The sequence below is a fragment of the Dipodomys merriami genome, unplaced genomic scaffold, assembly GCF_024711535.1.
Source record: "Dipodomys merriami isolate MVZ:Mamm:240054 unplaced genomic scaffold, mDipMer1.0.p SCAF_7, whole genome shotgun sequence".
Lineage (NCBI taxonomy): Eukaryota > Metazoa > Chordata > Mammalia > Rodentia > Heteromyidae > Dipodomys > Dipodomys merriami.
In genome coordinates this window covers 29,242,953-29,267,469 of record NW_027206290.1, presented here as the reverse complement: position 1 = coordinate 29,267,469, position 24,517 = coordinate 29,242,953, and positions in this window count along the sequence as shown.

Below are 24,517 nucleotides of genomic sequence, written 5' to 3'. Positions count from 1 at the left end.
TTATAAAATTATTCTAGAATCATATTAATATAAAATATTGCAGCTAAATTTAAAATCAGGAAGGCTGAGTGTTTCTTATACCTTTATTGCTCTTGATCAGTATTGTTTTGACTAAATAGGGTTCTTTGAGATTAAATATAAATCTTAGGATAGAAATTCTTATTTCAGTAAAAAAAATGATATTGGAATTTGAGATTGAACTGAATCAGTAATCACATGGGAAGTAGTGACATAAAAACAGTATTAAGAAACAATATTAAGTTTTCCACTTACAAACATGGAATAGGGAATGTGTTATTTATTACTTCTTTAAAACACTTCAGCAATGTTTCAGAGTTTTCAAAGCTTTCCCATCTATTGTCAATTCCAAAGTATTTTGTTTGTTTGGATGCTACTGAAAATGGGACTGTTCTTTTCCAGATTGTTATTATTGAACAGAAATACAGTGGTTATTTGGTTAATTAATTTTATATTTCATTGCCGTGTAGAGTGTATTCATTTGTTAAATTTTTTTGTCATATTTAGAGTTTTCTAACCATATGATCTTATTATCATTATACAGTAATAATTTTAATATTTCCATTGCAATTTGTTTTAATTTTCTTATCTTTTTCTAAAGGATTTGATTAGAATTTCTATCACTGTGTAGAGTATATCCAAAGTGCTCATCTTTGCCTTGCTGATGATCTCAGAGGAAAAGTTTTCTAATTCTGAAACTTTCACAGTATGTATATTGGCTCACAGGACACTGTCTCCTTATTACTTTCCTTTTTTTGTTTTTTTTTTTAATTTTATTTTTGTCTTTCCTTTGAGTTGATACTGCTTGTTTCTGTATCTCAACTTTATTGATGTTTTTCTTCTTCTTGCTAAAATCCTTTTTCTAAATTTTTCATTTCATTTCTTATACTTTTCAATTCTAGAATATCTTTTGGGCCTGCTCTTAGGTTTTCTCAACATTTACTGTTATTTACCACTTGCTCATGTCCTATTTTCTTGCTTTTCTCCTTATTTTCCTTTGGGATTTTTAGCAGAAATTTTTCAAAGCTTATACCAACAATACCAAGGAGTTTTCTTTTCAGGACAAATTTTTCTCTTGCTTCCATTTTTTATCCCTTTCAGCTGTGCTATAATTTATATCTATCTATTTATCTATGAATGAAACTTCCTTTTATATAACTTTTTTCCCTTGAGATGTGATTATTCAAATCTATGAATGTGGTAATGGGAAATTCAGAGTTGGTTCCTTTACCTAGGTCACGAAGATTTATTTGCTTGTTTGCATTGCCATGGACTTCATCTGCAACTGGTATCAGCTGGAAGTATCTACTTAGGGTCTTCTCTTTTCTTATCCTGTACTTCTTTCTTAGCATCTTTGATTGAAATTGGGATTTTAGACCCCAGGCCACATTGTCTCTACTGCACACTTTCTAGTTTTCTTTGTCTATGTAGCTTCTGTTGCCTATCCTCATCTTTAATTTCTGCCCCAAAAGAAAAGGAAGGTGTTCTGGCCCTTAAATCTCTCTGGAAATCACTTGAGTCTGACAGAGAGGAGTTTGCAGTGAAGACAGGCAGTACCACATCAATGGCTCTGAATGTCTCTTCTGTATCCTGTGATCAGAAGCAGAGAATCTATTCCCACATCAGACCTATGAGGAAAACCTTGTCTCATAAGCTCCTGTCTCATACTGGCTCCAAAGTAAGTATAAAGTTGCTGATCACAGTGCTGGCTGGGAGGAAATGGATGGTTTCTTTTGTTTTGAGAGCTGGACTCGACAGGAATTAACTTCAATTTATCCAAATTTTTTTCCTTTGAATTTACCAGTCTGTTAGTGGCAATATCATTACAAAATACTTAAATCAGACAGAAATTGACAGAGAAGTTATTGTTTCAGAGGAAAGACAGAGTCTGGTTGCTTCCTGCAGAATCCTATTATGAGAAGAACCACATTTTAAGTTTTGTTCTTATTACACTAAGGAGCAGAGTAAAGAGAACATAGTTGGCCTATGAGTAAGTGTTTGATAAGTAAATGAAAATGAATGAATGACTATCATACTAATACGGTTTGTTATAATTCAGGGGAAGTGTGATTTCAAAAGATTTAAATGATATTACTATTCCTCCAAATGTTAATAATATGTGTGAATAATCTGTAATTTAAAAATTTTCATTACAGATTAAACATAGATTTTTTTTTTAAGATTCAGAATCAAAAACACAGGGTTGGGAACATGGCTTAAGTGGCAGAGTACCTGCTTAGCAAAGGTGAGACTTTTAATTCAAAACCTACTACTGATGAAAAAGATAGATAAAAGGAATAAATAGGATAAATTATCATGAATTAAAGAAATAGTTGTAATTGAATGGAGGAATTTTATATATGGCACCATTAAAATAATTAAAGCAAGAGTTTGGGAGAAAAGATTTGAAATCTCATAACAGAGAGAGGATTGCTTATCATGAAATAATAAGAAACACATCGACATGATGAAACATTAAATTTTCATACAGTATTAATGGCAGTATAACAGAAGGGTACAGTAGAGGGTTGAATTTGATCAGCATATATTATATGCATGTATGGAACTATCATAATTAAATCCCTTGTGCAATTAATATGCACTAATAAAATTATTCAAAATATGCAAAACATTGCACAGATATTTCACAAAAGAATATAAGAATAACATTTAAACTCATAAGAAAGATCAAACATTTTTAGTTACTAGGAAAATGCACATTTAAATTTCAATATGACATGGCAGCACGTGTATTTAAGTAGCTAAAACCAACCAACCCATGACTAAACATACCAATAGCTGGAAAAGATGTAAAACTACTTGAGCTCCTATGAAATAATGCAAATAAATAAAGTGGACTGCGTGTATTTTGTGCCTGTAGTCCCATCAGTAAAGAGTCTGAAGCAGGGAGATCACAAATTCAAAGCCATCTTGGGCTATAGGAAGACTCCCTGAAACACAAAAATAAAAAAGTAAAATGGTGCAGTGACTTTTCAAAATAGTTTGAACTGGTAGGTTTTCATAAAGTTCAACATGTACCGACTATACAAGCCAGAGGAACAGCTCCTGGGTATTTATCAGACTTCAGATATACACTGAAAGATTTCATTTACATCACATTCTGGGAAAGGCAAAAGTATAGGGCTAGAGAACAGGCGAATTTCTGGTGGGGATGGATGTTCCTGGGAATGGCTCAGGATAATGGAGTAGGAAAGAAATTTGGGGAGACAATCCAGCGATTCTTTAGTTTGGCTATGGTGGTAATGACACGATTATCTGTGTTTGTCAAAACCCACTGAGTCTTACACTAAAAGAGTGTGGATTTCACTGTATGTAAACTGTTGTAAAAATGAAAAGAAATGAAAGTGACAGAAATGTTTCCTTAAATAATTTATGCTTTCAAAGTTCAGGTACTATTACCATGTGTCTCCCCAGTTCCCCACATCAGCAATGTCAGCATCTATGTTTACATGCCTGTTTAAGAAAAAAAAAACAGTAGGACAAATTATAGGTTTAAGTAGGCCTCACTGTTGGTTAAAAGTAGAAGTCATTAAAGGCTATTTGACTAATAGCAGCTTGAAAAAAATTGAGGTTCATTTGAGAGAATTACACTGCTGAGTGGCTGGATTCCAGGTGAAGTGATTGATTGCATTATTGAGGTACACATGTTTTACTGGGCTGTCCATAAATTACCTTTAGCTCCAGGGCTATCGTAATAGGTTTTCATTTTGGAACATTTTCTTCCATTTAAAATTCCTTGATTATTTTTTTCAGTCTGATCTTATGCTCATTTTTATCTTGTTCATTTGTGGAAATAATTTCAGTTTTGTATTATTCTGTTGAGAATTCCCATTATGTAGAAGTGCCTAAAATGCTGCTAGTAACTATTTGACTGATTTCTAAGACCACAAAAAGAATATGGAGTTCTTCCTTGACATATTCTCATTTTGTGAAGAAAGGTCAATAATTCAAGACAAATCCTATTTCACATCTCTATTAGGGAGCACCAAGGGCAAGGCATACTCAGAGATTGAAAAAGTCTCATTCTATGCTACAATAAGGAGGCAAAATTCTTGTATATTAGATATGACCTTTAACATTTGAGGTTAGATCATTTACATATACACAGTGACTTATAAAACCCAGGAAATTTGCCTACTTGATGACCAAGTTTCATTTTTGATTTCTTTCTCCTCTCTAATTTCTACCAGCATATGTCACCAATAACTTTTAGTTGTTTGGAGGAGGAAGAATATTGCTTAAATGACATGGACAAATACACCTTATGTCCTGGACCAGGAGAGTGGTGATTTAGTCTGTTCAAAGGTGGCTCTTATGTCACAAGCTCTGCTGGCTTTTGTAGTTTCTATCCCTTGACCTCCCAGCTCACATCCTCTTCTGTCCTCTGGAAGGTACTTCTCCAGAGGCATTTCAAGTCATTTTCCTTATGCAGATCTTGATTTGTTATCAGAAATCAATATTTTGAAGATGTTTTTTATTCGTGGATTACTATCATTTCTCCATCAAAATATTTTGCAATTGCTTGAAAGCTCACAGAAATATTCTGTGCATGAGCTGACAAGAAACTGTAATCAAATTGTCAAGCAATTTCTCTGGCTGTGGTAAAGTGAGAATGTTAGATTACATGTGTCAGCGCACGCAGATAACGGCTGTGCAGTGAGCAGCCGGCTGAAGGCATGGAAGTTGATCTCTGCCCACAGCCACCTATTGGAGAGAGTAGTGCTACCTCAGCACACACGTTCATTTATATTAGCAGCCCTTCTGATCAATAAAGCATCCTTTGGAACCAGTTCTGAAAATTTCCAACCCTCCCTCTGCCAAAAAAAATATGTCCTGTCAATTCATTTCTGCTAGTTTGCTAGCTATGGTTAAAGCATGAATGGATATAAATAGTTAATTACCAGTCCCTTGTTCTCAGATTTAGATCTAATATCATCAACACATTCATTTTAAATAAGTGGCTATTTTACAAGAGAAGGTATGCTCTTTTTTTCTTTTTCCTTTTGCAAAAATGAATACAATACTTGTCTGGTAGCCTGTTTGTTTTTTTGGGGGGGATGGTATTGAAAGATTTATAAGCAATCTCTTCTCTGTGTTTTCCCCGGATGCCACAAGAACCTTAATGTTCTTCCACACCTCCCTATCCCCATGGCAGTTTTGCAGCCCCACCAAGAGCTCTGGAGAGCATCCATTATTCAGTGTTCCCTCCTCCATGCAGCCGAATCACTCAGCATACGGCCTATCTTCTCCCCTAGAGGCGGTCAAGGCTGCTGAGTCTAGGTCAGTCTGTGTTGGCTCTTTTATCCATCTTGGCAGTCAGATGTTTTAAGGTGCTGTATTTATTATTCAGCTGCAAAACCAGAGTGAGATTTTTATTTGGTGACTGATGTGGTGGTGTCTTTGGTGTTTACTAAATAAATACATCTTTTATGATGTGTATTATTTATTAAGTTAAAAATTATTCGACTCAAGTACATCTCTGGTACTTCCCCCCCCCTTTAAAAATTGTTTTCAATACAATATTTTCATCAGGGGTATGGATATGAATCTTTCTCTGCACATTGATTTCAATAATTCGAAGAGCTGGGATATTCTCTAGGAGCAGACTGGCAACTGGAGCATCTCCCTGAATTCTTTTTGACTTTTGGTAATTGGCTGCTTCAGGACCCAGAAATAAACTTTATCCAAGAGAGGGACGATGCCCCTTCCTGAGCCCTCATGGCTCTTGGAGAACCGGTTAAACTCTGCAAGGCAAGTTTTTAGAGAAAGTATCTGTATATCTTCTGGCAGTAGGCTTGCACCTGGGCATTTTTTAACATAAATTAATCAATTTATGGGTACAATGCATCCTAATCAATGGGATTTCTTTTTAAGTTAACCTCTGAGTAATCTCAGTGCTTCAAAAAGCAGTAGACATTGGCACCCCCTTGGGCTTATGATTTGAGTATATTGGCTCCAGTCAGATCCTCACTGTCAGCATCTCCTTGCCTGGCCTCAAGTCCTGTTCAACACTCCTCTAGTCTTGAGGTAGCCAAGTACCTTGGGAAGTCAATGATGATCAATATCTATTTACATGTTTTAAAAGCGGAGTAGTGGCACACACCTTTAATCTCAGCATTAGCAAGGCAGAGGTGTTGCAAATTTGAGGCCAGATTGTACTGAGTAATAAGGTCCTGTTGAAAACCTGAATAAAACAAGAAGCCAGGTGCCAGGCCTCACAAACTGTAATACTTAGGAAGCTGAGATCACAATTTGAAGCCAGTACAGGCAGAAAAGTCTGTGGGACTCTCATCTTCAATTATCCAGCCAAAATCCAATCGTGTGACTCATCTCTATCCAGCCTAAAACCAAAGTGGTAACTTTGAGCAGAAAAAGCTAAGCTAGAGTATAAGGCTCTGAGTTTAAACCCTACTACTGGCAGACAGAGAGGGGGAGGGAGTGAGGGAGGAGAGAGGAGTGGAAGGGAGAGAGGATAGAGGAGAGAGGGAGGAAAAAGAGAGGAAAAAGGAAAGAGAAGAAAGAGAAGAAAAGAAAGGAGGGAAAGAAGGAAGGAAAGGAAGGAAGAGAAAATCATAACAGCATCAATAGTAATGAAACAAGCTTTATAGCCCTTTCAGTGCAATGCTAGTAAATACTAAATAACCTGGCAGATGCTGTGTATCCTTCATAGCAACTGAGTTTCCAACTATAGTATCAATCGGTATCTCTTACTCCCTTAACGGTAAATATTTTTATATAATAAATATGAATTACTTAACAATTGCTATGTGAGCAATAGTTACTGAGGACATTAATTGGACTATCATCAAATAATAATCATAATCATAGTAAGAATAATCATAAAACTACTGTTGTGGACATTCATTAAACTGAGAGTCCAACCTCCTATTTTTTCTTTGCTTTTTTAGCCTCCTTCCAAAAATTCCATATATTAAAATATACTGGGCTTCTGTTTTGGAAGATATATCACAGGGAATCCTGCCACAGAATGTACCCAGGTTTCTGGACAGCTTTGCAGACCCTCTGACACACACCTTCACAGAGGGGGCCAAGAACTTGGTGACCTCTATGGACAGTCCAAAAAGCAACAGCAACAATTTAAGTATCTGTTGCCTTTTAATGTCTGTCACAGAGACGATTGTCTTTAGTTTCCCAGTCTTCAAGGTTTTCAGTGTAGCATTGACAGTGCCTTAGCAATCTCTTATGATGCTCACCCTGGTACTGGGGACAGAGCAACAATGATATGGTAATTTTACTATTGTATAACTGCTTAATGGTGTTTGCTTAATCAAACTTTACTCTTCTTAAATCTGAGAGCTAAATATCACATACAGACATAGAAGCGATGACATTGATCAATACGCACTGTATTCATAGACTGACGTGTGCAATGGAAACCCCTTATATAACTACTTGACCATAATAAATAATAAAATAAAAATAAAGTCACAATTCTATAAGAAATCAGATATAGAGCAACTGTATTTTAAAATGAATAATGCATGACTTAGAAAATAAACTTTAGCAACTGATTGTCAGTATGTTGAAGGGTGCTCTACTGAGCCCTCTCCTTTGTCAGCTCAGCTTCAAATCATCGATGTTTGGGTATAGGAATCAGTAATCTATTCAGTGTGTGTTTAACAATTTTTCATATACTTTATTTTAGCAAGAGTTGCATTTTGTGTCTACTATTATTTGTGTATTCATTTTAGCTCTGGTTCTGGAATATGCAATGTTAGAGAAAGAAAGGCTCACCTACTTCTGCATTCTTCTATACAATGCATAAAGAGTCCCCTTGAAGGCATTCATCATATGTTTGTTTGACCTGATTTCTAGGAATCACCTCATGCCAGGTTGCTTCATTAAATGTAGTTTAGGATGAAGGTTAAGTATTGAACAGATAAATTGCCTTATATTCTCTAAGGACCCTAGTATCATATTCTCAAATATACAATATTGGTTAGCCATGGGTACTATCATATTAAATAGTAATTTTAAACCTGAAAGAAATGAGCTGAATCTATTATATATCCAGATATTTATACCTTCATTGATTAAGACTCCAACAAGATTTATTTGCAATAAAAGCAGATTAACCTACCAATAACAGTCCCAAAGAATATAAATGGAAGTGTAGTAAAAATTTACCTTCTCAAAACATGGTGTAAAAAATAATAGCACTGCTTTGAGTCAATGACTTGTGCTTATAATCCTAGCTACACAAGAGGCTTAGATTTGAAGATCATTTTTCAAAGCCAGCCAGAGCAGTAAAGCCCATGAGACTCATCTCTAATTACTGAGAAAAAAGCTGGAAGTGGAACTGTGGCTCAAGTAGTAGAGAACCAACCTTCAGCCAAAAAAAACAAAAAACAAAAAAAAAAACCTCAGGGAAAGCAAAGCATTTGTTTTGAAGGCCAAGTTATTTATGACTGGGAAGGAAAGGAGATACCATATAAAGCTAGATCCTTATATAACACCCTGCACCAGAATCAACTCCAAATGGATCAAAGACCTCGGAGTCAAAGCAGACACCCTGAAAACATTACAAGATAGAATAGGAGAAACCCCAGGCTCCTTGGCACAGGCTGAAATTTTCTTAATAGAGACACAGAAACACAACAAATCGTTTTCATTTTTAAGTTATGATCTAACAAATGTTGGCCATATGCCCAGATGAGGTTTGATTAGTGCTTATCTTTTTCTGTATCACTAGTACTAGTTCTTGCTCAAAAAATTGGGATGGGATCTTAAAAATAATAGTGAATTATGAGTAAGGACACAAGTATGTTTGCGGAAAACCTAATTACTGATGTATCATGTGCATTAAGGGATTGGTTTCCCATGATTCTTGAAGTTCTGGAAACTATATCTCTCTGCATTCTTTCTCACCTGAACCCCCTCAATGCATATCTCAATGCATACCTCCGCCATTTCTTCTTGTTCCTCCAGAGCTCAGCTTTTCTCAGGTGAGGACAGTCCAAAGAGACACTTTACAAATGATTATTCTTTTTTACCCTTGGGTAAAGAGGTAAAACATTCAACAATAAAGGCCACTAACAGTTTCTATAAACTGGAGAATAGCAGTATGTAGCCATGCTCTTATTACCTCTAAAAATAACACAGGCCATCTCATTATGAAAATATTCTTGCTCTGTTTCTATTCTCAGGGAAAAAAATCTGTTTAAAATTTACCTGTCAGACACGCTAACTATGAAGGTTGATAGATGTAAACATCTGTTTTCATTAGAATTCTTAAATCTCTTCTCTCTTTGCTCAACTACCGGTTGACTAAATTCCCAGGTTTATCCTCTATGACTCCTTAGAGTAGTATTCTATGGAATGTTCTTCTGAGAGGAAAAAGGAGGCTGGTATCAGCTATGTCCTTTGTAATGCAGAAGCTCTTCAGTTTCATGCAATCCCATTTGTCCAACCTTTCTTTGATTTGTTGTGTTTCTGGGTCTCTATTAAGAAAGTTTTGGCCTGTGCCAAGGAGACCTACAGTTTCTCCTATTCTGTTCTCTAATGTTTTCAGGGTGTCTGCTTTGACTCTGAGGTCTTTGATCCATTTGGAGTTGATTCTGGTGCAGGGTAATATATAAGGATCTAGCTTTAGTTTTCTACAGGTGATTAACCAATTTTGCCAACACCATTTACTGAAGAGGCTGTCTTTCTTCCGTTCTATTTTTTTAGCTCCCTTATTGAAGATTAGATGGCTATAGGTCTGTGGGTTCATTTCTGGGTTTTCAATTCTATTCCATTGGTCCTGAGGTCTTTTCTTGTGCCAGTACCAAGCTGTTTTGGTTACTATGGCTTTGTAGTAGAGTTTGAAATTTGGTATTGATATCCCTCCAGCACTGTTCTTTCTGTTAAGGATCATTTTTGCTATTTGGGGTCATTTATTGTTCCATATGAATTTTTGGATTGCTTCTTCTATTTCCTTGAAGAATGAGGTTGGAATATTGATAGGTATCGAATTGAATTTGTAGATAGCCTTGGGAAGTATTGCCATTTTCACGATGTTGATCCTTCCAATCCAGGATTATGGGAAGTTTTTCCACTTCCTTAAAAAAATTTTTTTTAAATTAATGTTTTTTAATTGTGAAAATATTGTACAGAGGAGTTACAATTACATGAGCAAGGTAATGAGTACATTTCTTATCAAGCACTGTTGCCTCCTCCTTTGTTTCCCCTTCCCATCCCTGCCCTCTCATCTCCCCTGCCCCCCAAAAGTTGTAAAGTTCATTTTTTGACATAACGTCTTGTACATCTCATTGTTGCAATGGATCCACCTGTATCCCTATTAAAACAATTTTTTTCCCTTCCCCTCCACAAATTATACCAACATCAAACACAGTGAAAGCAGGAGTTATACCTTAGCTGAGGGACATACAAAGCAACAAAGAAATCATCTTATAAATATGTTAGAATCAATAGCATGAAAGAGCTGGGAAGGTGGCTCAGTAGTAGAGCACTTTCCTTGAATGCCTGAAGCCCTGGGTTCGATTCCTCAGCACCACATAAGCAAAAAAAAAAGCTGGAAGTGGTGCTGTGGCTCAAATGGTAGAGCACTAGCCTTGAGCTGAAGAGCTGAAGGACAGTGCCCAGGCCCAGAGTTCAGGCCCCATGACCGGATCCCCCTCCCCCCAAAAAAAAGAAAAAAGAAAAGGAACAATAGCATGAAAGAAAAATCATTTGAATCCTTATCTTGGGGTTCATTCTGCCTAAACCCAACTTATCTGACTGTTTCTGCTTATCTCAGACATATACTAGTTATTGCAAATAAGAGAAATCATGGGACTTATATTTCTTTAGGCCTAGTTTACTTCACTTAATTATTCCTGCTTTGATTTCTTTTTCAGGTTTTTAAAGTTTTCATCGTAGAGGTCCTTCAATTCTTTTTTTTTTTTTTTTTTTTTTTTGGGTCCGGTTGTGGGGCCTGAACTCTGGGCCTGGGCGCTGTCCCTCAGCTCTTCAGCTCAAGGCTAGCCGCTCTACCACTTGAGCCACAGTGCCACTTCCGGCTTTTTGCTTATGCGGTGCTGAGGAATCGAACCCAGGGCCTCATGCATGCAAGGCAAGCACTCTACCACTGGGCCACCTTCCCAGCCCCCTTCAATTCTTTAGTTAAGTTAACTACTAGGTATTTTACTTTTTGTGGGGCTATTATAAAAGAAGTTGCTTTCCTGATTTCAGCTGTGCTCTTCTCATTGTTGGCATATAGAAAAGCCATTGATTTTTGAGGGTTAATTTTATAATCTGCTACGTTGTCAAAATTTCAAATCAGCTCAAGTAATTTGGGAGTGGAGTCCGTGGCATTCTTTAAATATAAGATCATGTCATCTGCAAAGAGGGAGAATTTTACTTCATCTTTTCCTATTTGGATCCCTTGTATGTGTGTATGTTGTCTTATTGCTGTCTTGAAATCAGGGCCTTAAGTCCTCAAACTGGCATTCTACTACCACTTGTGCCAAGACTCTAGCAGTGCATTTTTACTAGTTAATTGAAGACGCAGTGTTTTAATCTTTGATGCTTGGCCTGACCTAAAACTGTGAACTTCCAGATCAGTCTCCTAAGTAGTGATATTACATGTATGAACTTGGATAAATGTACATAATTGCTTTTCTTTACAGTCAAACTCTTTCTTACCTCAGGAAACTAAAATGTAATCTTTGATTAGGAATGTTCTACTTTTATATGAGTTTTCTCCTTTCTCTTTTGTCCTTACTCTTTTCAGTATTTTATGTTTTAGTCTGAATAGAATTTTTCTTTTAAACCTTAACCTCCATGTTGTTTCTTCAAGGACTTTGTTTTGAGAAAAGCCATTAACAAGTGAAGCGGCTGAAAAATGTTAAATGGTAGTAACAGAAAAATATTGATAGTCACTAGGAACTGGGATAGACAAACCTGAACACAGAGAGAACAGATATTCAATCTCAGAAATTGCCTACTCGCTGCTTCTTTTCAAATCGAGTGAAGTCTAAATCACATTCTTATTTTCTGCTGTGTGTGTGTGTTGGGGGTGGGTATTGTGGGGCTTGAACTCAGGGCCTTGAGTTTTGTTTAGTTGTATGCAGTTAAGACTGGTGCTCTTCCAATTGAACCACACCTCCAGTTGTCATTCTTATTTTCCGTTCCAAGATAATTCTAGCACCTACTTTGATCATCTTGATTTTCTGAGAGAAATATAGCTGCTGTGCTGTATAAATGTGTGTGTGTGTGTGTGTGTGTGTGTGTGTGTGTGTGTGTGTGTGTGTGTGTGTGTGTGTGTGTGTGTGTATGCTGGTCCTAGGGCTTGAACTCAGAGTCTGTATTCTGCCCCTGAGTATTTTGCTCAAGGTTAGTACTATACCACTTGAGCCACAGCTTCACTTCTGGCTTTTTGATAGTTAATTGGAGAGGAGTGTCACAACTTTGCTGCCCAGTATGACTTTGAACCAAGATCCTTGAAACTCAGCACCCTGAGTAGCTAGAATTACAGTCAGTAGCCACTGGCTATATAAATTTTGGTGGTGAAAGAATAAGTCTGGTGATTCTGTAGAGATTCTGCCAAAGATATATTTATAGCAGGGCTTAAAATATTTGAATTAACTTTTCCTTCTTTGAGAGACGTGTAGAGGAGATATTGCTTATTCTCCAAGACCAGAGAGATATCATGTAATAAATAAAATGATCTTAGCGACTAGGCAAAGGCATGGGGTACATGAAAAAGTAAGGGCAATCTCAAAATTGTATAATCAAGTTGGCTATCCAGAATTAATTACAAAACCACTTAGCATTTATGTAAATGTCCATTTGTGATTAAGTGCTCCCAAATGTGCTTAGAGACCAGGAGAAAATAAGATGAGTATGAATTATTCTAATTTCATTTAAGTTTTTCTACTTAGTTAGATTTATAAACATTTGTTTATTATTATATTAATAATTTTATTAATAGAAAATGTCAGATTAAAAGTGGAAAGCAAATAAGGGAAACCATGGGACCTATGTTTCTTTGGCCTGGCTTACTTCACTTAATATAACTTTTTCCAAGTCTTTCTATTTCCTAACAAATGGGGCAATGTCATTTTTTTCTGATGTAGGCATAGAATTCCATTATATGTATATGTATACATATGTATATGTATGTATGTATATATGTATGTATATATGTATATATACATATTCATACATATACATATATATCATATTTTCTTGATTCATTCATATACTGAGGGGCATCTGGGTTGTGTAGGACAAGCAGAAAAGGTCAAAAGCTATGTACATATGACCATATAAGATGATATTAAGTGAAATGAACCCCAAGATAGGGACACAAATATGTTTTTCCTTTCTTGCTATTGTTTCTAATGTATTTATAATGTACCATGTGATCTTTTTGTTTCTTTGTATGTTCCTCCCCCAAGGTATAACCCCTGTTTTCACTGTATTTGATGTTGGTGCCCTGCATCTCGTATATACACTTCTCTAATTCAGGGAGAGGAATGGAAAAAACAAAATGCTTAAATAATGGTACAGATTGATCCATTGTAACAATGAGATGTACAAAACACTATGTTGAAACAAACTTTACAACTTTGGCGGGGGTGGGGGTGGAGGTGGGAGGGGTTGGGGGATCGTTTTGGAGGTGAGAGGGAAGGGATGGTAGGGGAAAAACAATGTTTGGTAGGAAATGTACTCATTACCTTGCTTATGTAACTGTAACCCCTCTGTACAGTATTATTACAATAAAAATGTACAAAAAATAAAAGTAGAAAGCTACCTGACTCCCAAACTAAACCTAATAGTTCAAAGATGTTATGTCTTCATTAAACAATATGAAGATTAAATAAGCCTTCCAAAGCCATTGGAAAGAAGCCTGGCCCAGTATCTTTGAACATGCACTGGAGTATCCGTGCAGTTTATCCCCTCCTTATCTGGAATATCATCCTGGCATAAATCAACAGATCTAGGCAGATTCCTTGTCATCTTCATTTTCCTTTGATAACATCTGTAACTTTCAGGAAGGTTTTACTTATTTGTTGCTGTATAACAAATTATGCTAAATGTAATGGCTACAGACCCCATTTATGATCTCACCATTCCTGTGGCTTCCTATGCAGGCTTTGCTGGGCTCTCAGGTTCAGGGTTATTTATGAGGTTGATTGAAATCAATGTTGGGATGAGCTCTTGACTCATCTGCAGAGGGATAATTCACTTCTAAGCCTCATCCTGTAGCTGTTGATAGGTTTCAGTTTCAGCCTTGGTTCCTCAATGGCTCTTAGATAGAGACCTCTTTTGTTCCCAGCCACTGGCCTTCTCTAGAGGAAAGTTCCCTTTACCACAATGGCTGAGACAATCAGAGAGCACCAGAGACAGGAGTCAAGACTAAAGACACAAGGTTTTTTTTAAACACGACATTCCATCACTACGTTCTAAGGTACAGAATGGTTCCCTTATTGCATACCTCTTATCTTACTGAAACTGATAATGCCACACAAGTATAGTGACACAGTCAAGTTTCATTAGTATAATAAGATCTCTGATGCATGTTATTTATGAAGAAAAGAAAATTACTTATTACGGTTCTGAAGGAACCGAGTCCAAATAGCTTAGTTTAACCTCTATGTGGTCATAGGAACCTCCTTGGCTCAATAGCCTCATAATGGATAGCATGGTAATCATGTCTCAAACCAGGAGCAGAAGGGACAAACAAGGTCAGACTCTTTTTGTATCACTCTTACAAGAGCTCCAGGGGTCACATGAGGATAATGTCCCAAGAGCTCAAACCTGATGTTTAAGGATACACAGTTAGGATGCACTGAATGAAGGTTCCAGAGCATCTCCCAGTGCCGCCACCCTGGGGACCAGTCCTTCCATTCACAGTAAATTTGATGTGACACAATTACGTTATTCCCAAACCTTAGCAACAACAGAATATGCGGACCTCTTAGGTTTAGTTTTTTTTTTACAATTATTTTATTATAAAGCGTTTTTGTTAAATTGATCAGTTTATCAATACAAGGCATCTTGGTCAAGGTCACACCTTCCATTATTCTCCCTTACTTTTGTTTCTTTTTAAATTGAGTGAGTGATTGATTAATTTACGTGTACTACTGGGGCTTAAACTCAGGAATTCAGCTTTTTTGCTCAAGGCTGGCATTCTACCACTTGAGCCACAGCTCCACTTGCCAATTTTTGTTTGTTAATTGGAAATAAGGATCTCAGGCTAGCTTTGAACCAACCTTGCCAATCTCCTTAAGTTATCTATTTCTATTTTCATATATGCACATTAAATATTATGACTGTAAACAATTTAGTTTTGAAGCTTGGCACTAGTGCCTTTTGCCTGTTATCCTAGTTATTCAGGAGATTGAAATGTAAGATCCATGGTTTGAAGCAAGCCTGAACAGACACCTGTGAGACTTATCTTCAGTAAATCAGGAAAAAAGCCAGAGGTGGAATTGGGCTCAAGTAGTAGAGTACTAGTCTTGAGAAAAAAGTCAAAAGTGAGAGCAAAGACCCAGTTCAAGACCCAGGACTGGCACAAAAACAAATAAGAAAAAAAGAAGAATTTCTCTTTAAAGTTACATAGATTCTTCATGATAAAATTTCTTGATACATGAAATATACAGTTGAAAGTGAATGACAAGAGACTGGAACAAGGCCTGGGGGAAAGCAGGTATCATCAGGAGGGGAAGGGTAGATGAAAATGTATGGGTGCATATGACCAAAGTATTTTTTGTGCATCTATGAAAATAGAAAAATGAAGCATGTTGAAATTGTCTTAAGAATAGGGAGAGGGCTAAAGAAGAATGATAGAGGGTGAGGTTTTGGGGGTCCATCATCTTCATGTATGGAAATGTCACAGTTGAAGACCTTTGTATAAGTAATGTATTCTAATAAAAATTATTTGGGGAAAAACAATTTCTCTTTATATATAATATATAAAATTTTAAAATATAATAGAAAAATAAACTACAACAGATTAAATACTTAAGATAAATAGATGTTAGAATATAAACCAGACACTAGAGAGACTACCAAATATTGTATGTCCACAGAAGAAGAACAAATACATATTCCACAAAGGTTTTTGGATACAATTTATATTATTACAAAATTAAGATTTAAGACATAGATTATTTTCTTTGCAGTGAGGCTTTCAGATGTAGACATTGGTTGTGGATCAGAATTCCTCATTAAATGATGTTATCAAATGGTGAATCTAATAAAATCCAAGCTGTCCTATCCTGTTTTTAGCTTTATGTGAAGAAATGAGATCAGACTCTGTTTTCTGCTACTTCATACAGAATTGGATTGATATTCCAAAGATAGACTTTTGTCAAGAATTTGTAAGCTTCAAGACCCAAAAACACTTTTTCCAAATGATTCGCACGTTGGATATTTTTGAAGATTGGTTAGGGTTTGCTAAACTTGACATTACTGAGCACCTAAAGGAATTAATTGTAAAATGACAAGAATCCCATAAAAATATAATGTGTGTAGAGCTTCTAGATTCAACACAAAATTAAATCTTGGGAATGTGGAGTGAAAGCGATTCACAAGTGATGTTTAATTGATGGTACAATTTGAATTTGAATCATGAATTATTAAGGAGCAATAGAACAACATCTGGCTCTATTGCTTCTTAATAACATCTGGCTCTATTGCTCTTTATCATTATTCTGAAATATTTGATATGAAAAACTTGTATTAGATGTGAAATACAATCACATTACTGTGATATTTTTCCATGATTATATTGGACACAAATGGAAACAGAGCTGTTAATGACGTATAAGTTATGTAAATGATCTCAGTTCTGCAAATTGTGAGAATTCTCTGCACCAGTCAAAAACCTAATAATCTAGCACTTTGAGGCTTTTACTTGTGTGAACAAATTTTCTCATTAATACCTTAATGTATAAACATTTGAAAAGGTCATCTGTTCTTGTACTATTGTTTTTTACATAACAAGCTGACCAAAACCCACATACTTTAAAGCAATATTGTGTTTGTGTGTATGTTTGTGTGTGTGTGTGTGTGTGTGTGTGTGTGTGTGTGTGTTACTGAAAGCTTTGCTGTTCTCAGCTTTTTCACTGAAGGCTGGAATTCTACTATATGAGACACAGCTCTACTTCCAGCTTTTTATTTGTTAATTAGAGAAAAGATTCTCATGAACTTTCTAGCACTGGCTGCCTTTGACCCCTGCCTGATCTTCCTGTCTTAGTCTTCTGAGTAGTTAAGGTTGCAAGCATGAGTCCCTAATGCTCATACATAAGTACAACATTTAAAATGTATGTGTGTGTGTGTGTGTGTGTGTGTGTGTGTGTGTGTGTGTGTGTGTGTGTGATTCCTGGGGTTTGAACAGGGCACCTGGGCACTGTTCCTAGGCTGTTTTGCTTAAGGCTAGCACTCTACTACTTGAGCCACAGCTCCACTTCCAGATTTTTGGGTGATTAATTAGAATGGTCTTTCCTTCCTGAGCTGGCTTTGAATTGCTATCTTCATATCTCAACCTCCTGAGTATCTAAGGTTATAGGTGTGAGACACTAGTGTCTGGCTTTAGCATTTATTTTCATTGTTCTCAGATCTGTAAGTTGTCAGGATGCAATATGCAATTTGGACTTTGGTTGTCTCAATGGAGGCATAGGTGTTAGTTAGATTTTCCATCACTGGAGGCTTCTTCCACTGAGTGTTAGAGAGAGCTGATAGTGTATGCTGACTGTGTACTGCATGGATCTGGCTGTTCACTGTCTGTAGCTAGCAACATCAAGTGCTTTGCATTGGTCTCTGTCAGCTTAGTCCTCTCCTGTATGCAACCTGGTTTTGAGATGAGTCATCCCTCAATAATGATGTATAAAGACCTGGATGTAAGTACCAAAGCTTTTCATGGAAGTTAGTTTCAAAAGTTCACTAATGCTACTTCTGCTGGGTACTTGTGGCTTACACCTGTTACTTGTAATCCTAGCTCCTTTGGAGGCTGAAATCTGAGGATCATGGTTGTAGCCAGCCTATTCAGAAAAGCCCATGATATTCTTATCAGCAATTAAAAAGCAAAAAACTAGAAGTGGAGCTATGGTTCAACTGGATGAGTGCCAGCCTTGAGCAGCAAAAAAAAAAAAAAGACCAGAGCCAAGGCTCTGTGTTCAAATCCTAGTGCTGATATCCAATAACAACAACAACAGCAGCAAAAGTAATAGTTACTTGTAAATTGTTTTTAAAATTTGGTGATGAAGTTAGAAACTGAAAGGGGGATTAGATTGTTTCTGGGTATCAGAACCACCATGAAGGTACATCAAGGAAGGAAGAATTTACAACATTCATGAATGAACTTGTTTCTGTTGAATAGAAATATTGAACAGAAGATACAGACATTTCCTATAAGTCTACTGTCTCCATACATAGGTATCTCTTCTATCAGAGAGATGGTAATTTTTACTCAAGTCTATCTTAAGGTGTATTCTTCATGTTGTATGTTCTATTGAAGAAATTTGTAATAGGTGCCTACTATTTTAATATCATAGGTAGGTTCATTACTCTACTCTTTCTCTATTCATAAAGTTTAGATGAGGAATTGAATTTTTGTACACACTTAGAGCATAATGCATAGATTAAAATAAAATATGCTCATTGAGGCAGATTTAATAATTCATATGAAAATATTTCATTTCAAACTAGGATATATAGCTCATAAAGAGGATTAATGAGTACCTTTCTCATAATATAGGTTCAATAGTATTGGCTGTTACTGGATATTATCTTTCTGGTATTGAATTTCTGGTTAAAATATTTAAGGTAGAGCAATGACCATTAATACTTATATATAGTAATTATTGAGTGCCAAATGCAGTTCCATGTACTTTGTAAATATTTAATTATTTAAAGCTTCTCAAATACCTATTCTAGAAGGTATATGTTATATCTCTAATCCATTCCTTGGGTGATAAGAAGAGGTCAGAAGATGAACTTCTTTGCCCATGGTTACAAAGCAAGTATACTGATGGACCCAGCACATAAACCCAGTTTCTCATTTCAGACACCAGGCTGTCAACCAGTATCTTATCTATGAAGAATCTACTTTAGTGATGAAAATAAAGAGAGGAGTACAAATTGTAGGACAAAGAAAATAAAAGATTGTTCAACTGTCTGTTCTTGTGTTAAAGATATACTTGGTTAAAATTTTACTTGGATTATGGACATTGTGCTTTCTTTGAAAGGATAATACTCAGAACTTTAAAAAAAAGTTTCCAATTCACAGAAAACTTGTGAGAGAAATGGCCTCTGTAAAGATAGAGTAACTTAAGCACTAAGAATCTTGTAGCCAGAAAGAAACAAAATGCTCACAACAGCTACCACAATAAAAATGAGAATAAGGCATTTCCAAAAGACACAAGAACCAGCATGAAAGAGCTCCCATGGCCAAACTGAGATCATTTTGAGCTTCCAAATAATACATCATAACAATGAGTCTTTAGGAGTCCATATTGGTATCACTAAATGATAGGTGAATCAATAGAGGATAGAGAGAAATCATAATCAGAGAAAATTTTCAAGTAATATCTGTAAGTCATCCTCCTTAATGAGATACAAAACAGTCCTCTGTATCTTTAGAGGGAGCTGATGTAATGACTCACTTTCAAAAAGGCAGTATGGAGTCTTTTTATTGAAAAAAAATAATGAAGCAAAAAATTGAAAACATGAAAACCTAAAAACCAAAACAAACAAAAATAAATAGACATAAAAAGAAAATGAAAGAGACTATCTTTACCAAAAGTTGACATTAATCTCACTAATGATACAATGTACTATCAGATAATTGCAGTTAAAAGGTACTAATCATAGGGAAGTTTCTGAAGTTGAGTACCTACTCAGCTAGTAGTCTTCAAATATGTTATTCAAGGATGAATTGAGACTAAGACACTGTCACAGACCCTAGGAGAAGAAAATATGACAATTCAACACATGGTGGTAGTTTGTATCACCTCTATATACTTTTTACCTTGCAACAGAAAAGGCTAACTAGAGGAATCTGAAGAAACACATAGTAATTAAGTTAATTTATTAGTTTTAAGATATGCATCAGAGTTCTATAAGATGCTACTACTAAAAAAAGCTGAGTCAAGAGTGCATAGGAACCCTACTAACTTGACATTTACTATGTAAGTTTACAATCACACTAAAATTATTGAAATAATAATAATATTTAACAAGTGTCAGTACAGTGTAGTACAGGGTTTTATAGAACAAAATTATGCACAAACATGAACAGAAATCTAAGTAGATGGAAATGTACCATCAAATGTTAAATGCGATTATTTCTAGGGTTTACAAGTATGAATTAATTTTTCTCCTCTTAAAAGTTGTCTATATTTTTTCATTTACCTATAATGAGCATATTTTCCTTTCATAATTAAAAATGTGAAAAGAGGAGAAGGGATGTAGTATAAACATAGCTTATGAATAGCATTTGTTAGAGTTCTCAGAATGTTAATTGATGCAAATGAGAATGTTAACGAATTTACTGGAGTAGTTAGGAACAAGTAGAGTGGGAGCTCAAATGATAGTTGGGTAAGCTTCTGGAGTGGGTACATTGTTTCCCGTTTTCTAATGCATATCACTTTCCACGTTTCAGTAATACTGATGTTCTTTCCCCATTCCCAATGAATTACGAATTACTGGAATCTCAGGTTCTTCATTTGAAACAGAACTCAAATAAAATGTGTGAAGCCAACTATAAATGTTAGGGACGACTATTAGTATGATTACTAGTAGAGAAACAGTAGCAACAATATTAATAGCAAAAATATTAATTAACAGTAGTTACAATTTGCTAGTGATATTGCTCAGTATTGTTCAATACAAAGTGCTTTACCTTGTGTTGTTGAGTCTTAGAATGGGAGAGAGACATAAATCAAACTAGATGTGTTCATTACATATAATATGTGTATGAATGAATAGTGAATATATTATATATATAAAATTTACTCATTCAGTTATTCATTATTCATTCATTCATTTATTGGTACTGGGGAATAGAACCCGGAACCTCCTGTATGCTAGACACCTGCTCTACCACTGACCTTAGCCTCTATGTCTTTTGGTATTTGTATTACCTGTTTCTCAGGTACGGTCTAACTAACTCCCTGGGTTTACCTTGATCTGCTGTTCCTCTCATGTCTGCCTCTAGAGAGTACCTGGGAATACAGATGTGCAACATCATCATCAGACTTGATGATGTTGGCTCTTGAAGGAATGAACAATATTCAAGATATACTGAAAGCTGGGGCTGGGAAGGTGGCTCAGTGGTAGAGTGCTTGCCTTACATGCATGAGGCCCTGGATTCGATTCCTTAGCATCACATAAGCAGAAAAAGCCAGAAGTGGTGCTGTGGCTCAAGTGGTAGAGTGCTAGCCTTGAGCTGAAGAGCTGAGGGACAGCGCTCAGGCCCAGAGTTCAGGACCCATAACCAGCCAAAAAAATAAAAAATACTGAAAGCTTATCTGCCTGCTGTTCTCTCTACTGCCAGGTGTGTCCGGTGGCTTTCCTGTTTACCCTGAGGACAGGCCAACCTTCTCTTTGTCCTTGTCTTTGTCACCCTGCCTTATGGTTCTGCCTATCAGAGTAGTCATTAGCTTAGGAGGTGTTTATTTTTCTGTCTTTTTCCTTCAGTGCCCTGGGTTCTCTGAGGACAAAATTCTTCCTCAGATACTTTTGTATGCTCAACAGCAACCCAGACAAAGTTTCTTCAGCATATATTAAGTGTTCAAAAAATTTACTATACTGAATTATTTGTATATTATTTAGACAGGTTTAGAGTTTTGTTTCCAGGCCCTTGGAAAACAACCAGACATTAGAGGGTAACAGCCCATCCCAGTAGAGTGATAATACATTTCAGAAAAATCTATTTAAATGGTGAAATGTCTCTTCTTGGCATCATAAAAAAAGAAATGCAAAGTATTTATTAATGTGCAGTGAAATACTGGGAAGGATATAGAAGGGAATCTGCAAGCTTTTTGTCAGACTAACAGGAGATTGATGGGATTGCAGTAGCTGCTTCCAATGGAAGGAGCCAGCTCTTCTTATGGAAGTGATTAGGGAGAAAGACCACGTAACCGGCTTTGATTTAGAAGTGCTCCCTGCCAGATACTACCCTGTAAAGCCTTTTGCTTTCATTGGGGTATATCTTAACCCAGTTGAATAGGGAGGTTATCCCCCCCCCTCATCTTTAGCTAAAGAAATCATTGAAGATATGTTTATAACTTGCTCAGGGACTCAGTGAAAGTAAGGTCACTGTTATGAAGATCAGACATGAGTTTTTTGTTTTGTTTTGAATGGTGTGGTACTGGAGTTTGAACTGAGGGCCTTGTGCATGCTAGGTAGACATCTTACCACTTGTGCTACATCTTCAACTCAAGATTAGTTTCTTATTGATCATGCCTATTAGTCAACTAGCTGGCCATGATTTAGTTAAGCAGCAGAGGTCTATTTTCTCTCAGTTCTAGAAGCCGGGTATCAATATCATGGTACAAGTGAAACTAGTCCCTGGAAAACAGTTCTGTCTCTGGCTTGCAGTTAGCCAGACACCTTTAATGTGTCCTCCTCACATGAAAGAGCTAGAGAGAAGCTTTCTGGTGTCTCCTCTCACAAGAATCCTAGTTCCATCATGAGAACCTATATCTTGGATGTCAAACATGCTCTACCCATCCATGGGTCACTTTCCAGTACAGTGGGACTTTTAGGAAGTGGGACCTAGTAAGAGAGGTCTTTAGGTCATTGGGGTGGGGATTGAAGAACTATGAGTTGGTTTTCTTTCTGGTTGTTCCCTGGCTCACAATATGAATAGTTTTACTCTGTGATGTGCACTCAGTTTTAAGTGCTGGTTTATCATAGGTCAATAGCTATGGAGTCATGTGCTTATGTGTTGAAACCTTCAGAACTCTGAAGCAAAATAAACATTTTCTCTAATCAGATGATGATCTTGCATACTTATAGTAGAGACAGAAAGATGACTAACATAGATGCCTACAGCATTGACTTCTTTCACCTTAATCATTTGTCTACATTCTCAGCTACAGATATCAGGACATGCAGGTATTTTCATGTGCATTGTTTGGGAGGGATAAGCATTCAATACATAACACGATAATAATCAATTAGAAAATTGATTATTGAGTATTGAAATATACAAGCCAAGAGTTCATATAAGTACATATAAAGGGCTTATCCCTTTAAAGGGAATCTTTACTATCCCTTCCCGACCCCACTCCCTGCCAGGGAAGTTGTAAAGATCATTTCCAAGGTAGGGTCTTGCTGCAATGGGTCATCAACAAAGAAGGGGGTAACAATGTTCGAGTAACAATGTTACTTTACTCATGTAACTGTAACCCCTCTGTACAGCATCTTTACACTAAAATAATTTTTTTAAAAAAGGGACTCTTTTAGTTTTCTAGTTTCATGTTTAAGTATGACAATGAAGAAAGAAAAGTCTTTACCAGAATATTAAACATAAGGGCTTTTGTGAATTGAGTTAACATCAGATAAAGGAAAACACAATTTGTAAGATCAGGTTTGAAAGTTCTTTTAAATTCTTCTTGGGGCTATTATCCACTTGTCTCTGCTTTCATTAGTCAATTTGTATTCATTCTTGTTGATTGTCTTTGTGTCTCCAAGGAATTCCAGGCTCTCTTTTACCTGGCTGGTGCAGCTTTTTCCAAAAATATCATGAATAAAAAAGTGTTGTGCTTAACAAGTGCAGTTTATCTACTTTCATGTGTTTTCTCTGGTTAAGTAACTAATTCCATTGGTAGATTTCTCTGCATTCCCATACTAGATGCAGAAAAAGTAAAACAAAGAAAATGTGACTACTTTAACCCTGAACTCCAAGTTCCTCACTAGAGTTTTATTTTCTTACATAAGCTAATAGCTGCTGCAGACTTTGGCCTACCAACTGAATTGTGTCTTGTTACCATTTAGTACCATTTGCTCCAAAGCCTCTTGGTGTGTGTGTGTGTGTGTGTGTGTGTGTGTGTGTGTGTGTGTGTGTGTGTGTGTGTGTGTGTGTGTGTGTGTGTGTGTGTGTGTGTGTGTGTGTGTGTGTGTGTGTGTGTGTGTGTAGTAGCAGTTACAGCAAAAATATTTCATTTTAACTCTGTATGTAAGTAAAGAGAGTTTGTGCAGAGTTCTTTGGCCTGTGTGTATAACAAATTTGACTCTTGTGTAAATTTGTTTCCATGTCTCCTATTAGAAGAAAAAAATCCTCAATATATCCTTCCTTAATAACCTGCAAATGAAAACCCAAATTTAATTCCTCAAACAAATGATTACCTTTTATGTTTAAAAATAAGCCTTGCTGTATTTTATCTTTTAGTATATTAGATTTTATCTACTTCCACACATATAATATATATGTATATATGAATTTTATAATGTCCTGAAAAATGATTCTGACTTTGGAAGAATTTGGACGGGTTCAATGCTAATTTTGATCATTTTCTAA